Source organism: Triturus cristatus, chromosome 4_1 (assembly GCF_964204655.1).
Source record: "Triturus cristatus chromosome 4_1, aTriCri1.1, whole genome shotgun sequence".
NCBI lineage: Eukaryota > Metazoa > Chordata > Amphibia > Caudata > Salamandridae > Triturus > Triturus cristatus.
In genome coordinates, this window is record NC_140585.1 from 948,163,550 (window position 1) to 948,176,663 (window position 13,114).

Sequence of the window (13,114 nt, forward strand, 5' to 3'; positions counted from 1 at the left end):
ATGTACTGTTGTCACATGTGATGGGGGACACTACTTTGGTACTGCTACCAACTTTGACATTTTCACCACACAGCCATATTTCATACATGGACGTGGGGCTACATTGGAGGGTTGCAAGATTGTTGTTAATGAGCAATGAGGCCACAGCTAGTTCACACCTTCACAGACATATGATTAGCCATGTGTGTCATGGTCAAACATGCGCATTGATGCAATCGATGTCCCTACATTCATCCATGCTTGTATTCTTGACTGAACATAGACATGACACATTTGTGTGAATTGGAAAGTTTTATTCACATTCTGTGGAGTGTCGGAGCTGGTGCAGTACATGGCCATACACTCCCCACATTACATGGTTGCACAGTGGAGTGCCAACCAGAGTCCTTGGGGTAATGACACGTTGGTTGGAAGAGGAAGAGTACTGTCCGCAGCCTGATTGCTGTGTCATTGGTGACCAGTGCAGATATGGCAGTCCATGTCGGTGTCCACATGAATGTCGCAGAGTAATTTGGGGGACAACGGAAGATGTTGTTCCAGGGCATGATGCAGAGGGCTGAACCAAGCAGAAACAGGCCATATGGCGGAGATGAATGCTTCAACCTCCTTTTTGACACAGAGTTATTACCATCCACATCTTCATCCTCTGATATGTCTTCTGTGTCAGGTGTTCCAGGTGTGTGTGGGGGTGTTATGGCTGCCTCACTGTGTGCCACTGGCACATCAGGGGGCGGAGGTGGTATGGCTGCCTCACTGCGTGCCACTGTCACATCAGGGGGTGGAGATGTGTGTGTTGAAGTTCCTGCAGCAGTCATCTGGGACAGGCTCTGTGGCAGCAATGGTAAGATGAGGATCTGCAGGGCATGGTAGATCCCAGCTACATCTTGGTGGTGTTCAGCCGTGACAGCCATCCTTCCTGCCTGCATCCACAACATGTTCTCCAATGTCCTCCACATCTGTGCCAACTCTGCGCTGTTGTCGGTGGAGCCTGTCTGACCAGACAGTTCTTGTATCCCAGTAATGACTCCAGCGAGGTCAGCCAAGGATTGTTGTAGGGCATGGAACAGGCCGTGGGTGTCCGTTAGGGATTGTAAGTGGTCCCTGATGGGACTTATACACCCACGTATGGCATCGAGTTTGGCTGCCATGATTTCGAAGCCCATTTCGACGCACATGTTCTGCCAGCTCCTTCTGACAGTCTAACACACGGCGTTGGAACGTCATGTGTTCTTCGGTGAGGTGCTGGGAGCCAGCCGTGGTGGTGGGTGCTTCCTGCTGTGTGGTCTGTGTAGGGGTGGGGTCACCTCGATGCAGCTGGGCTGCACTGCTCTTGGGGGTGGGGTGCGGAGGATGTCCATGAGCCGGTGGAGGGTGTCTGAGCAAATGTCCAGGATGTCCTCTTCATCATCACTGAAGAGATGTCTGGTCTGCTCTGCAGGAGGTGTCGATTGTCCCTCTGCAGTGTAAAGGGAGATGCAGGTTAACAGTGTTTCCCATGTATGTCGACGCATTCAATCAATCAATCAATCAATCAACCACCCTTGACCCACCAGTTAGGTCGCTCCCCCTCCGCACAGCTCCGCCTGTGTGTCCCTGCCCCAGCTACCGCTGCTGAGGAATCGTAAGTTTGTTCATCTTCCGCCTACTGTTTTACTGTATTGCCTGTATTTTCTTTGTTGTGTCTGTGACCGCTGTTGTCTGTCTTCTCCCGCTGCCTGCACGTGGTCCTTGCCCGGTTTTCCTTTCTGTACACCTCGCTGCCCCGTGTCCCTCTGCCCAGTTTTTCCCTTCTGTTCCCCTCGCTGCCCCGTGCCTCTCTGCCCGCTTTTGCCTTCTGTTTCCCAGCTGCCCCGTATTTCTGTGTCCTTTTTGCCTTCTGTGCCACCCGTTTTTCACTGATTTCTGTGCCCTTTGCTTTCTGTGCCACTCGTTTCCCCCTCGTTTTTGTGCCCCTTTTTGCCTTCTGTGCCACTCGTTTTTTATTGATTTTTGTGCCCTTTTGCCCTATTCTGTGCCATTTTTCCTTCTGTTCCCTCCGTCGTCCCTCACTGCCCCCGCCGCTGTGTCCCCTGCGGCCCCACCCCCCTCACTGCCCACTACCCATTCACTGCCCCCGCCTCCCAGCTGCTCCTCGCTCCCACCTCCCAATATATGCCGGCCGCTGCGCGGCCGCGCCATAGGTGTGCCTAAGGCAAGCCCGTCTGCGCCCAGCGCCAGAACCCCTGGCCCCCACTCCCGCCACGATGACCGCCACCACTACGACGCCAGCACACTCCACACTCTCAACCCCTGGCGGACCCACACCTGCTTCAAGTACGCCCTCTAACGCACACACGGTCCCTTCACCTGCCGGAACTGCAGCTACACCAGCCTCAGAACCGATGAACCACCCGCCAAGAATGACCGCACCCACCTGCGATGCATACTACTGAACAACCGCTCCGCGCGCAAACACGCCGTCGAGCTCTGGGACCTGCTCGACACAACATCCTTGGACGTCGCCTTCCTGACAGAGATCTGGCTGAACGACTCCTTCACACCCGACATCGCCATAGCCATCCCAGACGGCTACAAGATCACCCACAGAGACCTCACCAATGGAGTCAGAGGAGGAATCGCCATCGTCCACAAGAACAGCATCGGGGTCGTGACTAGCACCGACGACGCGCTTAGCACTGCCGAACACATACTCTTCCAGATCCACACAGACCCCAACTCCACCCTCAGAGGCACCCTAATCTACTGACCCCCCGGACCCTGCCCCCAGTTCAGCGACTCCATCGCCGACTTCATCAGCACGCACGCCCTGACCTCCACCGACTACATCCTCCTTGGAGACCTGGACTTTCACCTTGAGAACAACGACAACAACTCCACAACCCTGATCGATAACTTCACCAACCTCGGACTAAAGCAACTCATCACAACGCCCACCCACTCTTCCGGCCACACGCTCGACCCTGTCTTCTCCTCAAGCCTGCACGCCTCCGTCAGCCACACCACCGAACTCCTCTAGACCAACCACCGTGGCATCCACTTCACCTTCCAGAAACCCACCACACACCATCGCACCCAATAGATCCCCTGCCGATGCTGGAGCAAAATCACCGAAAACCTCACTCTCAGCACACCCACCGAACCCTCCAACACTGACGACGCTGCCCACAGCCTTAGTCGTTGAATCGAAGACTGCGCCAACACCCTCGCCCCCCTGAAGAAACTCCCCCACAGAGACACCAGCAAGAGGGCCAGCTGGTTCACCCCAGAACTCCTAGCCTCCAAGCAAGCCTGCTGGAAACTAGAGAAGAAATGGCACAGCGAACAAACTCCGGACAACCGCGCAGCACACAAGGACGCCATCCGCAACCACCACCACCTCATCAAGGTGCCAAGAGAACCTCGTTCAAAGACCGCCTCAACAACAACGCACACAATAGCAAGGAGCTCTTCAACATCGTGAAGGAACTCTCCAACCCCAGCTCCAACACCAACGACATCCCACCGTCACAAGCCCTGTGCGACTCCCTCGCCACCTTCTTCCACCGCAAGATAGCAGACATCCATGACAGCTTCAACACCCAGACCCAACAGACAGCAACACAACAGAGCCTCCGCACACCATCGACCATGACCCCCTGCTAGCCTGGGCCAACGTGAGCATCGATGACACCATCAAGACCATGAGCACAATCCACTCTGGCTCTCCGTCAGATCCCTTCCCGCACCACGTCTTCAACAAAGCAAGCAGCTCCATTGCACCCCGCATGTGCAATGTCATAAATCTCTCCCTCGAGACCGCGTACTTCCCAGAGTGCTGGAAACACGCCAAGATCAACGCCCTACTGAAAAAACCCAAGGCTGACCCAAGAAACCTCAACAACTTCCGGCCCATCTCTCTGCTCCCCTTCCCGGCCAAGGCCATCAAGAAAATCGTCAACAGACAGCTAACCCGATACCTCGGAGAAAACAGAATCCTGGACCCTTCCCAGTCAGGGTTCCGCAGCAACCACAGCACCGAGACCGCCCTCATCGCCGTCACCGACGACATCAGGACCCTGCTGGACAACGGCGAGACCGCAGCACTATTCCTCCTAGACCTCTCCGCCGCCTTCGACACCGTCTGTCACCGCACACTATACGCACGCCTCCACACCGCAGGGAGCGGAGACAAGGTGCTGGAATGGACCACCTCCTTCGTCTCTGGCAGAACCCAGAGCGTTCGCCTCCCCATTAAGGTCCGAAGCCTCCGAGATCATCTGCGGCGTACCCCAGGGATCCTCCCTCAGCCTGACACTGTTCAACATTTACATGGCCCCGCTCGCACAGGTCGCCCGACACCACGACCTCAACATAATCTCCTATGCTGACGACACTCAACTGATCCTTTCCCTCACCATGGACCCCATCACCGCCAAAGCCAACCTCCACAAAGGAATTGAAGAACCGGAACCTTTTTGGACCTGGCGGCGCAGGGTACGCCTTAATCTCCTGGGTTCTCCTGCTTCAGCTAACAGAGACACGGGGACACTCTGTCGGCGTAAAAGATCAGATTTTATTAGCTGCAGCTAGTACAGTTGTCCTAGAAGCACACACGGTATGTTCTCAGGAGACTGCCACTTCGCTCCGTGGCGCACAATCTTATATAGTACATAGATAACATATACATTAACACAGAACACACCTAAAAAATACATAGAGGACCAATAAGGTCAAGTTAAAGACGGAACGTGTCCAATAGGAAAGGTTGAAAAACAAAGATATCGAGTAACTCGAAGAAGCCTCTCCTCCAACGGTGTTTGCGATCCCTCCCACAGGTTAAGGTATTAACATTTCTGTAACTGACTTGCAGGTGGCGAGATACGTTCGTGTGTTTTGGAGGACAGTTGTGAAACAAGAGAATACGAGCGGAGGACAGCGAAGGCCAGAAGATAAGATAAAGTCAGGAGAGAATAGTGTGAACCAACAGATAGTTAAGACAGGGATTAGAGGAACCAGACAGGGATTAGTGTACTCGGCCCGTCTCTAACACCAGCTTCGTAAACAGAGGCACAAGGCTATTTTGACACAATATTGCAGGAAAAGCAGAAAAGACTTAGTTCGTCGTGCTGCCTGAGTGAGGGCAACATAAAATGGCGGCAGAGCACAAAATGGCGGCTCAATGCGATCGTGATCGAAAATCGAATTTCCTCAGACCCTCCTTTTGCCAGAACTCAGGCAAGATACATAGACTCACGTTAATCTGAGTCGATGTCGATGGCCATGAGGTCATCAAGCTGTTGCTGTAACATCATTCTAATATTCTCTGTTCTTTGTGCCTTGGGTTTTGGGATGCACATGGTAGCACAAAGGTCGCAGATGGCGGGACCACGGTGCATACAAAGACAACAAGAGAATACGATGGCTAAAACCATGCCAAGGAATGTTAGCACTTTCCAACCCCATTTGGACAGTAGTCCCCAAAACCATCCTAATAACGACCAATCTCCTTCGTCCTGATGAATCGACTCAGAGATTATATGTAATTTAGAGAAGGCCTGGTATACTGTCGGAGCGTCATCAGGTATATAAATACATTAACTTGATTTGATCAATTTGCAGACTCCACCACGATCTGCAAGAATAACATCTAGGGCAACTCGGTTCTGTAAGGTCATAAGACGATCCGCCTGTAGTTCCGCTGTAATATTACTTAAAGCTCCTACAGTGATGTCTCTACGACACGAACCAGTTGCCTCATATTCCTGCTGTTTGCCATAGGACCCCAAAAAGGAGGAAATCCCTTTAGGAAGTCTCCTCCCTCTTGACCTGCTATGTCTTTGGAATCAATAATTCCTCTGCCATATCTGTTTTTATGAAAATTTGAAGAAGCAGTGTATGTAGGGGGAAGAAGAAAAGCTATATAGCAAGTTCCAGAAAAACTTGTCGGCAACAACGTATAGGGTCTATCATGTCAGATGAAATATGTGCCTTGAGATGGCACTAACGGTGGCGAATTCTGAGAGGAGTGAATGTAAGTATGGGAACAAAAGCTTTTTCTTTGTTCGGGTTCAGTAGTTTGACCATTGATTTGCAAACAGAAATTGCCTTGATGAGGTATAGTCCAAATCGGTGGAGATTTTCCTTGTTTAACCTTATCACTAAGACTTGTGATGTAATGAGTGACATTCCAATTTGTATATGCTTTCCTCTCATCAATAGCAATTTTGCTATTTTCCATGATTTTAGCCATAGCTACCATTCCTTTTATCAATGAACTATGACTGAAATCTGGTCCTCCAATATAAGAACTGACAGGTCGATAAATCGGCTTTGATAGGCGTTAGAGAAAATTACAAAATAAGCCCAAGCGAACCTTTATAAGAGAATGGAAGGACTAAATATGGCATCCCTTTTTCTGTGGTTGTATTAATTACTAATTGGTGTTGGTGTAATAATTGAATAAATGAATTATTGTAGTATTCGATTCTTCTTACGAGTTCATGTTGAGGAAGTGTATGAAAGAGATGCGGAGAGATAGTGGAATAAGAAGGTACAGTAACAGAAGAAGGGACAACTTTTTGCTGCATAGCATAAACAATCCAACCTATACACGCCATTAGAATACACAATAATATGAAAACACATAAAGTTATACTACAACGACTGTATACTATTCTACAATGATTGTTCTTCATTTTGTTCTTTCTCTCTCTTTCGCCTAATGTAGTTTCCATCTTCTAAATGGATGCTCACGGCAATCTTCCTTAATCACTTGATTACGATTATCTGCCGTCCTATGACACTGCAAGTCCTGCAGGCCGATTGCCACTACTCAGGTCACAACCAAGACTCCTACCGTGACCCTGCAACCGGGATGGAAACTACATAGAAGAGAGAATCTCAGGTTTTCTTCTTCAGTCTGGGTCTCAAATCGTAATGGGTCTTGTCAGGTACAGTCTGATCCTGAAACAATGTTCGTGGGTTTGTGGTGTTCAAACGAAAATGTGATGTGACAGCTTCTTGGAGAATGTCGTTGTTTTCTTTTTCCGACAATGTTCCAGTCAAACGTGCATTACTAAAGGGTACAAATCGTGGAACCTTCTCGCTTTCAGAGTCACTTATACCCTTACGGACCCACTGATCAAAGGGCAAAGGCAAAGGAACTTTCTTGCAGTGCACGCCGTGAATCCAGTTTTTCTTTCCTTCGACCTTCACTGCTGTACGGGTTGTTAGGAGGACCCGACGGGGCTCCCTCCAGCGAGGCTCCAAATTCTTCTTCCTTTGAAAATTCTTCACACAAACCCAGTCACCTGGTCGGATGGAATGACCTGAGTCTCTGGAGGCCTCTGGCAAAGCGCTCTGAACCTGTTGATGAAGAACACACAATTTAGTTGTGAGGTCATGCAAGTAATCAATCAACATTGGGTATGGCAAGTCTGAATACTTTTTAGGGCGAGGGACTCCCCATATATTAGCTGGGCGTCCAAAAACTACCTCATAAGGGCTAAGTCCCAAACGAGAATGCACAGCCGTTCTGGTAGATAGAAGAGCCAAAGGTAAGGCATCGGGCCAACTAATACCTGTACTAGCCTGTACTTTACCAAGCTTGAGTTTGAGGGTGCCATTATAGCACTTCACCATACCCGCTGATTGTGGATGGTTTGCCGCATGGAATTTCTGTCTTATACCAAGACCTGCACAAACTTTTTGCATGACTTGGCCCACAAATTCGCTCCCATTGTCACTCCAGACAATGCGCGGCAAACCGAATCTAGGGAAAAACTCTTTTAAAAGTACTTTGGCTGTAGATAGAGCAGTATTGTCTTTCAGGGGGTAAGCCTCTATCCATCGGGAAAAGGCACATACCACCACTAGAACATAATTGAGATTGTTGCATCGTTCCATGTGAATGTAATCGATTTGCAACACCTCACATGGATAGGTCGGAGGAGCAAAGTGACCTGCTGGAGTTGGGGTTCCCTTTCCCGGATTGTACATTAAGCAAACAATGCAATGTTTCACTACATTATCTGCGCACTTCGGTATTCCCTCGTTTTGCCATACTGGAGCCAGAAGCTTGCATATTCCTTTCGCACTTAGGTGGGCTGGACCATGCGCCGTAGTAACTACAGGTAGTACATATGCGTCTAGTAACAGCCAACGTTGGTGCTCGGACAATTCCACCCAACATCCCATCTCATCTAACATTCCTGTACTTTCTTTCCACCTACTCAATTCTTTCTCTGTAGCCTCTTCTTGAATTGATTTCACACTTTCTACTGTATCCTCATACATTCCTCTTTCTCTGACCCAATTTGCAGGGCCTGCAACATACATGTGACTTGTAGCATCTCTAGCTGTCTTTTTCGCTACCTCATCTGCAAATGCATTCCCGCGACCAACATCCTCAGTAATCTTCCTGTGCGCACTACACTTCACAATTGCTATTTGGGTAGGCAAAGCAAGTGACTCAAGAAGGTCAGTCACCAACAGACCATGTTGTATCTTAGTACCGTGGGAAGTAAGGAATCCCCTTTCTTTCCACAAACGTCCAAAATTGAACGCTACACCAAAAGCGTACTGACTGTCGGTGTACACGTTCACTCTTTTTCCTTCGGATAACACACACGCTCTGGTTAGGGCTATCAGTTCAGCTGCCTGGGCTGAATTATGTCTGATGCGTGCGGTTTCCACGACTGTATGCAAGGTAGTAACAGCATAAGCTGAAGTTGCTTCTCTATGAGGAAGCTTGAAACAAGAACCATCTACCCATAGCGTTCCATCCGGATTCACTAATGGCGTATCTGTTAAGTCAATTCTACCCTTTGTCTCTTCCTCAGTACGAAAGAAACAATCATGTTGCTCCTGAACATCTTTCTCTTCTGGAAGAGGCAACAGAGTAGCTGGATTTAAAGAATTACATCGTTTGATGTGCACGTGACTAGCCAAAAGCGTCAGCTCGTATCCAGTCAAACGAGCACTCGTAAGATGCTGTGTTTTTGTTCTGTTTAGCAAAGTATCCACTGCATGTGGCACCATAACAATGAGAGTATTATCTAGCAGCAGACTGTCGAATAGAAATTGCTGCTGCTGCTGCTGCTGCTGCTGTCACTTTAAGACAACTAGGCAATGCTTTGGCTACTGGATCTAGCGTAGCCGAAAAATAGGCACATGGCCGCTGTTTATCTGCAAATCGCTGTGTTAAGACTGACAACGCACAACCTTCTTTTTCATGAACATAGAGCGTAAAAGGCTTACTGTAATCAGGAGTACCTAGTACAGGAGCAGAACACAGAGCAGCACGTAAATCAGTAAAAACTCCTCTGACACTCGTCAGTCCATGGAAGGGGCTGAGGCGTATCTTTCAAAGTGAGTGCCAACAAAGGCTTGGCCAACAGAGAGAAGTTAGGGATCCACTGCCTACAATAGGAAGTAATGCCCAGAAAGGCACGTACCTCTCTTTGTGTGGATGGCACAGACATTTGCGCAAAAGCTTGGATATGTTCTGGGGTTAATCGTCTTCCCTCCTTTGACAAGAGATGACCCAAGTAGGTAACTTCTTGAGAACATATTGTAGCTTAGAAGGTGAAACCTTATGATTAAGATCGGATAAGTGTTGCAACAATGCAACCGTCACATTCTTACATATATCATCTGAATCAGCAGCGATTACCAAATCGTCCATGTACTGAATGAGAGCAGCACCAGACGGCAAAGAGAAAGCATCGAGATGACATTTCAAAGCTTGACTGTAAATAGAGGGACTTTCACAATAGCCTTGAGGTGCGCGCCTAAACCGGAAGCTTCGGCCTCCAAGAGAGAAGCCAAAAATATCCCTACTTTCTTCGGCAATGGGAATACTAAAGAAAGCATTTTTCAGATCGATAACAGAAAACCAAACCGCTGTAGAAGGTATCATTGTCAACAACGCAGTGATATCTGGGACAACAGGAAACTGTGGTACAACAGTTTTGTTTACCTCCCGAAGATCAATTACAAAACGATAAACAGGAGGTTGAGAAGGATCAGTGCGTTTAAGAACAGGAAGAATAGGGCTATTACATATGTTACCTCTTGTTTCCTCAACCACATCTTTCCGAATTAAGTCATGAATGATTTCCGAAAGCGCTTTTTCACCTTCAATGGAAATTCTATATTGGGGAACACGTGGTAATTCAGCATTGGGCTTAAGAGTGACAACATAAGATGGAATTTCGAGACAACCAACATCATTTGGACCCGTAGCCCAAAGCGTTGTAGGAAGAGAGAGCAATTCAGGAGGCAATTGATCTTTAGACAAGTACATTGGAGAAGTCAGTTTCTGTCCTAAAGTGAGATATACACCAGAAGGAGAACAATATATTGTTGCATGCAATCTTTTCAATAGATCCAAGCCCAATAGATTCTCGCCGCAACCATTCATTAAGAGAAGCGGAACTTCTAAATCATAAGGGCCAATTGAAATAGGCAAAGGGCAAGAAACCGGATTACGAACTGGGGTGCCAGAAAAACCGACAGATACATTCGTTAAGCCAGACAAAGGTGCCCCAGGGAGTTTTGAATGAATGATAGAACTTCTCATTGCACCAGTATCTAAAAGAAATGGCTCTGAAACACCCATTGTAGTGACATTAACATAAGGTCCATTCTGATCTACTGGAATCGACACAACTCCCTTACTTTGTCCATGGCTGTCCTAGTTAGCATGAAGACTTTCATTCCCGTCTTCAATGTAATAATCCTCATTGTAATACTGTGTAGACCGAGCGTTTTGCCGATCAAAGTAGTTCACAGAACTAGAGGGAGGAAGGGAACGCTGTTCTTGGGTCAATTTACCTCGACTTCTACCTCTGTTTGCTGACTGGAGGCCAGCACGACCTCGTGAAGCAAATAGTGTCCCATTTTGCTGCAATAAAACCGGACAACTATTCTTAAAATGACCTTCCTCACTACAATAGGCACATTGATTAGGACCTAGCAAAGGTCGCGGAATATATGGCTCAGGCTTTTGATACACCCTCTGAAACTGCGGAGGCTGTTGAAACTGGGGCTGAGCATAACGAGGTGGATAAGACTGTTGCAAGAGAACCTTAGTTTTCAATTCTTTAGTCTTTTTCTCTTGCTTATCTTTTTCTTCTTTATCTCTATTTTCATATTATTGAGCAGTAGCCAATATCTGGGCTGAAGAAGAAACAGCCCATGAACTTTCGGAGTCTTTCAACTTATGCGACAGTTCGGGAAGCAAATTAAATACGAACTTATCTACAAATAACCGCTGTCCACCCTCCGTAGTCATGTCCTGACCACTGTGATCAATGAATGTCTCCTCGAAACGAGTGAAGAAATCGGAAACACTCTCATCTTTCTTCTGCTTACACGCGGCTAGTTTATCCCAGTTAACTCTCAAGGCAGGCATCATCGTTTTCATTAATGTAATAATCCTACCAGGGAGTTCTGAAATCAAAGCATCAGGCTTCGCACCACCCACTTGGTCTCTATCTGCGGCAATTATAGCATCCCAGTCTCCACCTAATTGTTGGGCATGATTCTCCTTACGAATCCTAGCCCATAATGCTTGTGGAACTACATTCCCCATCAACATATCGATATCTGCTAAATTCATGATGCAGGCTTCAACAGTTTGTGACAATTCTTTATAATAACCTGCAGGGTTTTTACGAGGATCCGGTAGAGACTGTTTAAGGGCCAAAACTTCAGATCTTTTCCAGGGGACATGTACCCATATTCGCTGAAAGTGAGCAGGAACAACTGGATTAGCACCTGCTGCTGGGACCTCTTCTCTCCATACCGGAGGAACCTCTCTCATTGGGTAATTTTTCAGTGTCAACCTAACTGAGGGATCGGAATCTAGAAAAGTCTGTGAGGTAAATAAGGTTCTATAGGAAACAAGTGTCTTTACAGCATCCTCAACCTTAGAACCCACAATGAGTCCCTTATGAAAATCAGCCTGAACGTCTAACAGACCCTGAGGAACCGAACCCAAGTCCATATCCTCCCATCCTTTAATAAGAGTATCACACATAGTATTGAAAACATATCTCTGCGTAGGCGCATTCCTCTGTGAGAAGGTAGGCATAATGTCAGGTATACTATACCGAGGACCCTTCTCAATCCATTTGCGAGCGAGAAAGTCCAACTTTTCTCGTTCTTCGGAAGCTGGGACCTGACTACGAGACTGTCTTCGAGAAAAAGCCGGAGACACATTTAATGCCTCAAAGAAAGGTGATAAAAGACCAGAGACCGTTTCTGTGAGTCGTTTACGCATAGACGAAGAATTGGACATAAGGATAGGGGACAAGGTATTAGGCGAACTAACGGAAGGGAAATCAGTAATTACCAGAGGAGCGGAAGGCGTAGAAGATGAAGGTAAAGGAGTCAAAGGCAAAGCTGACAAAGGCAGCAATACTTGAGGGGGCAAATGTGGAAGAGCCGGAGTAAGCAGAGGCGCAACTGGCGGCTGAACAAGCTGTAACAACAGGGGTGCATTAGCACCTTGTACATAGGGCGGAGGCAATCTCAATAGGTGAGACATTAAGGAATCCTCCTCTAAATCCTTTCTTTTATCAGAGGGGGAAGCTGGCAACATCGGATAGCATTTATCTATTGCCATACGATGCTGTCTCTCTGAAATTTCCTTCGTATTATCAACTTCATCATCTTTAAATTGCTGAGCAGCTTGTATGATTGTCATACCCTGTGCTTTCTTATCCAAAGGCGGAAAGAGTCAAACATTGCCGGCCGGGCTTTTCGTTTGAATAAAATAGCTTCCAATTATCTAGTATGTCGGGCTCAAAGCTACCATTTTCTTGCCATTTTAAAACACCATCATTCTTCGTGTATCGGATCCATGCCTCGTTAAAGGCAATGGGCCAACACCATGTTTAGAATAGAGCTCATAAGTAGGAGTTCCAACCAAAGGAATCGGACAAGAGTCCTCCAGCCGGGAATCCCTATTACAACCAAAACAACAAAGTTTCTCGAACTTAGTCAGACCAGGCATCTTGTGATTTCACTGGACTGTTCACAAACATCAAGGGGGTTAAATACTTAACACAGCACAAATGTACTTACCCCTCGGCTTCGGTTATTGCAATACCCGAATCAAAGAGCCTAA

General features: G+C 47.6%; 1 long non-coding RNA gene across 1 annotated transcript in view; it reads right to left on the reverse strand.

The window, feature by feature from the left end:
- Positions 1–277: 277 nt before the first annotated feature.
- Positions 278–13,114, reverse strand: part of LOC146855882 (uncharacterized) — a 36,099-nt gene continuing 23,262 nt past the window's right edge. Inside the window, exon 3 of the long non-coding RNA XR_014981411.1 lies at positions 278–1,456. This is a non-coding gene — a long non-coding RNA (uncharacterized LOC146855882). The remainder of the gene's footprint in view (positions 1,457–13,114) is intronic.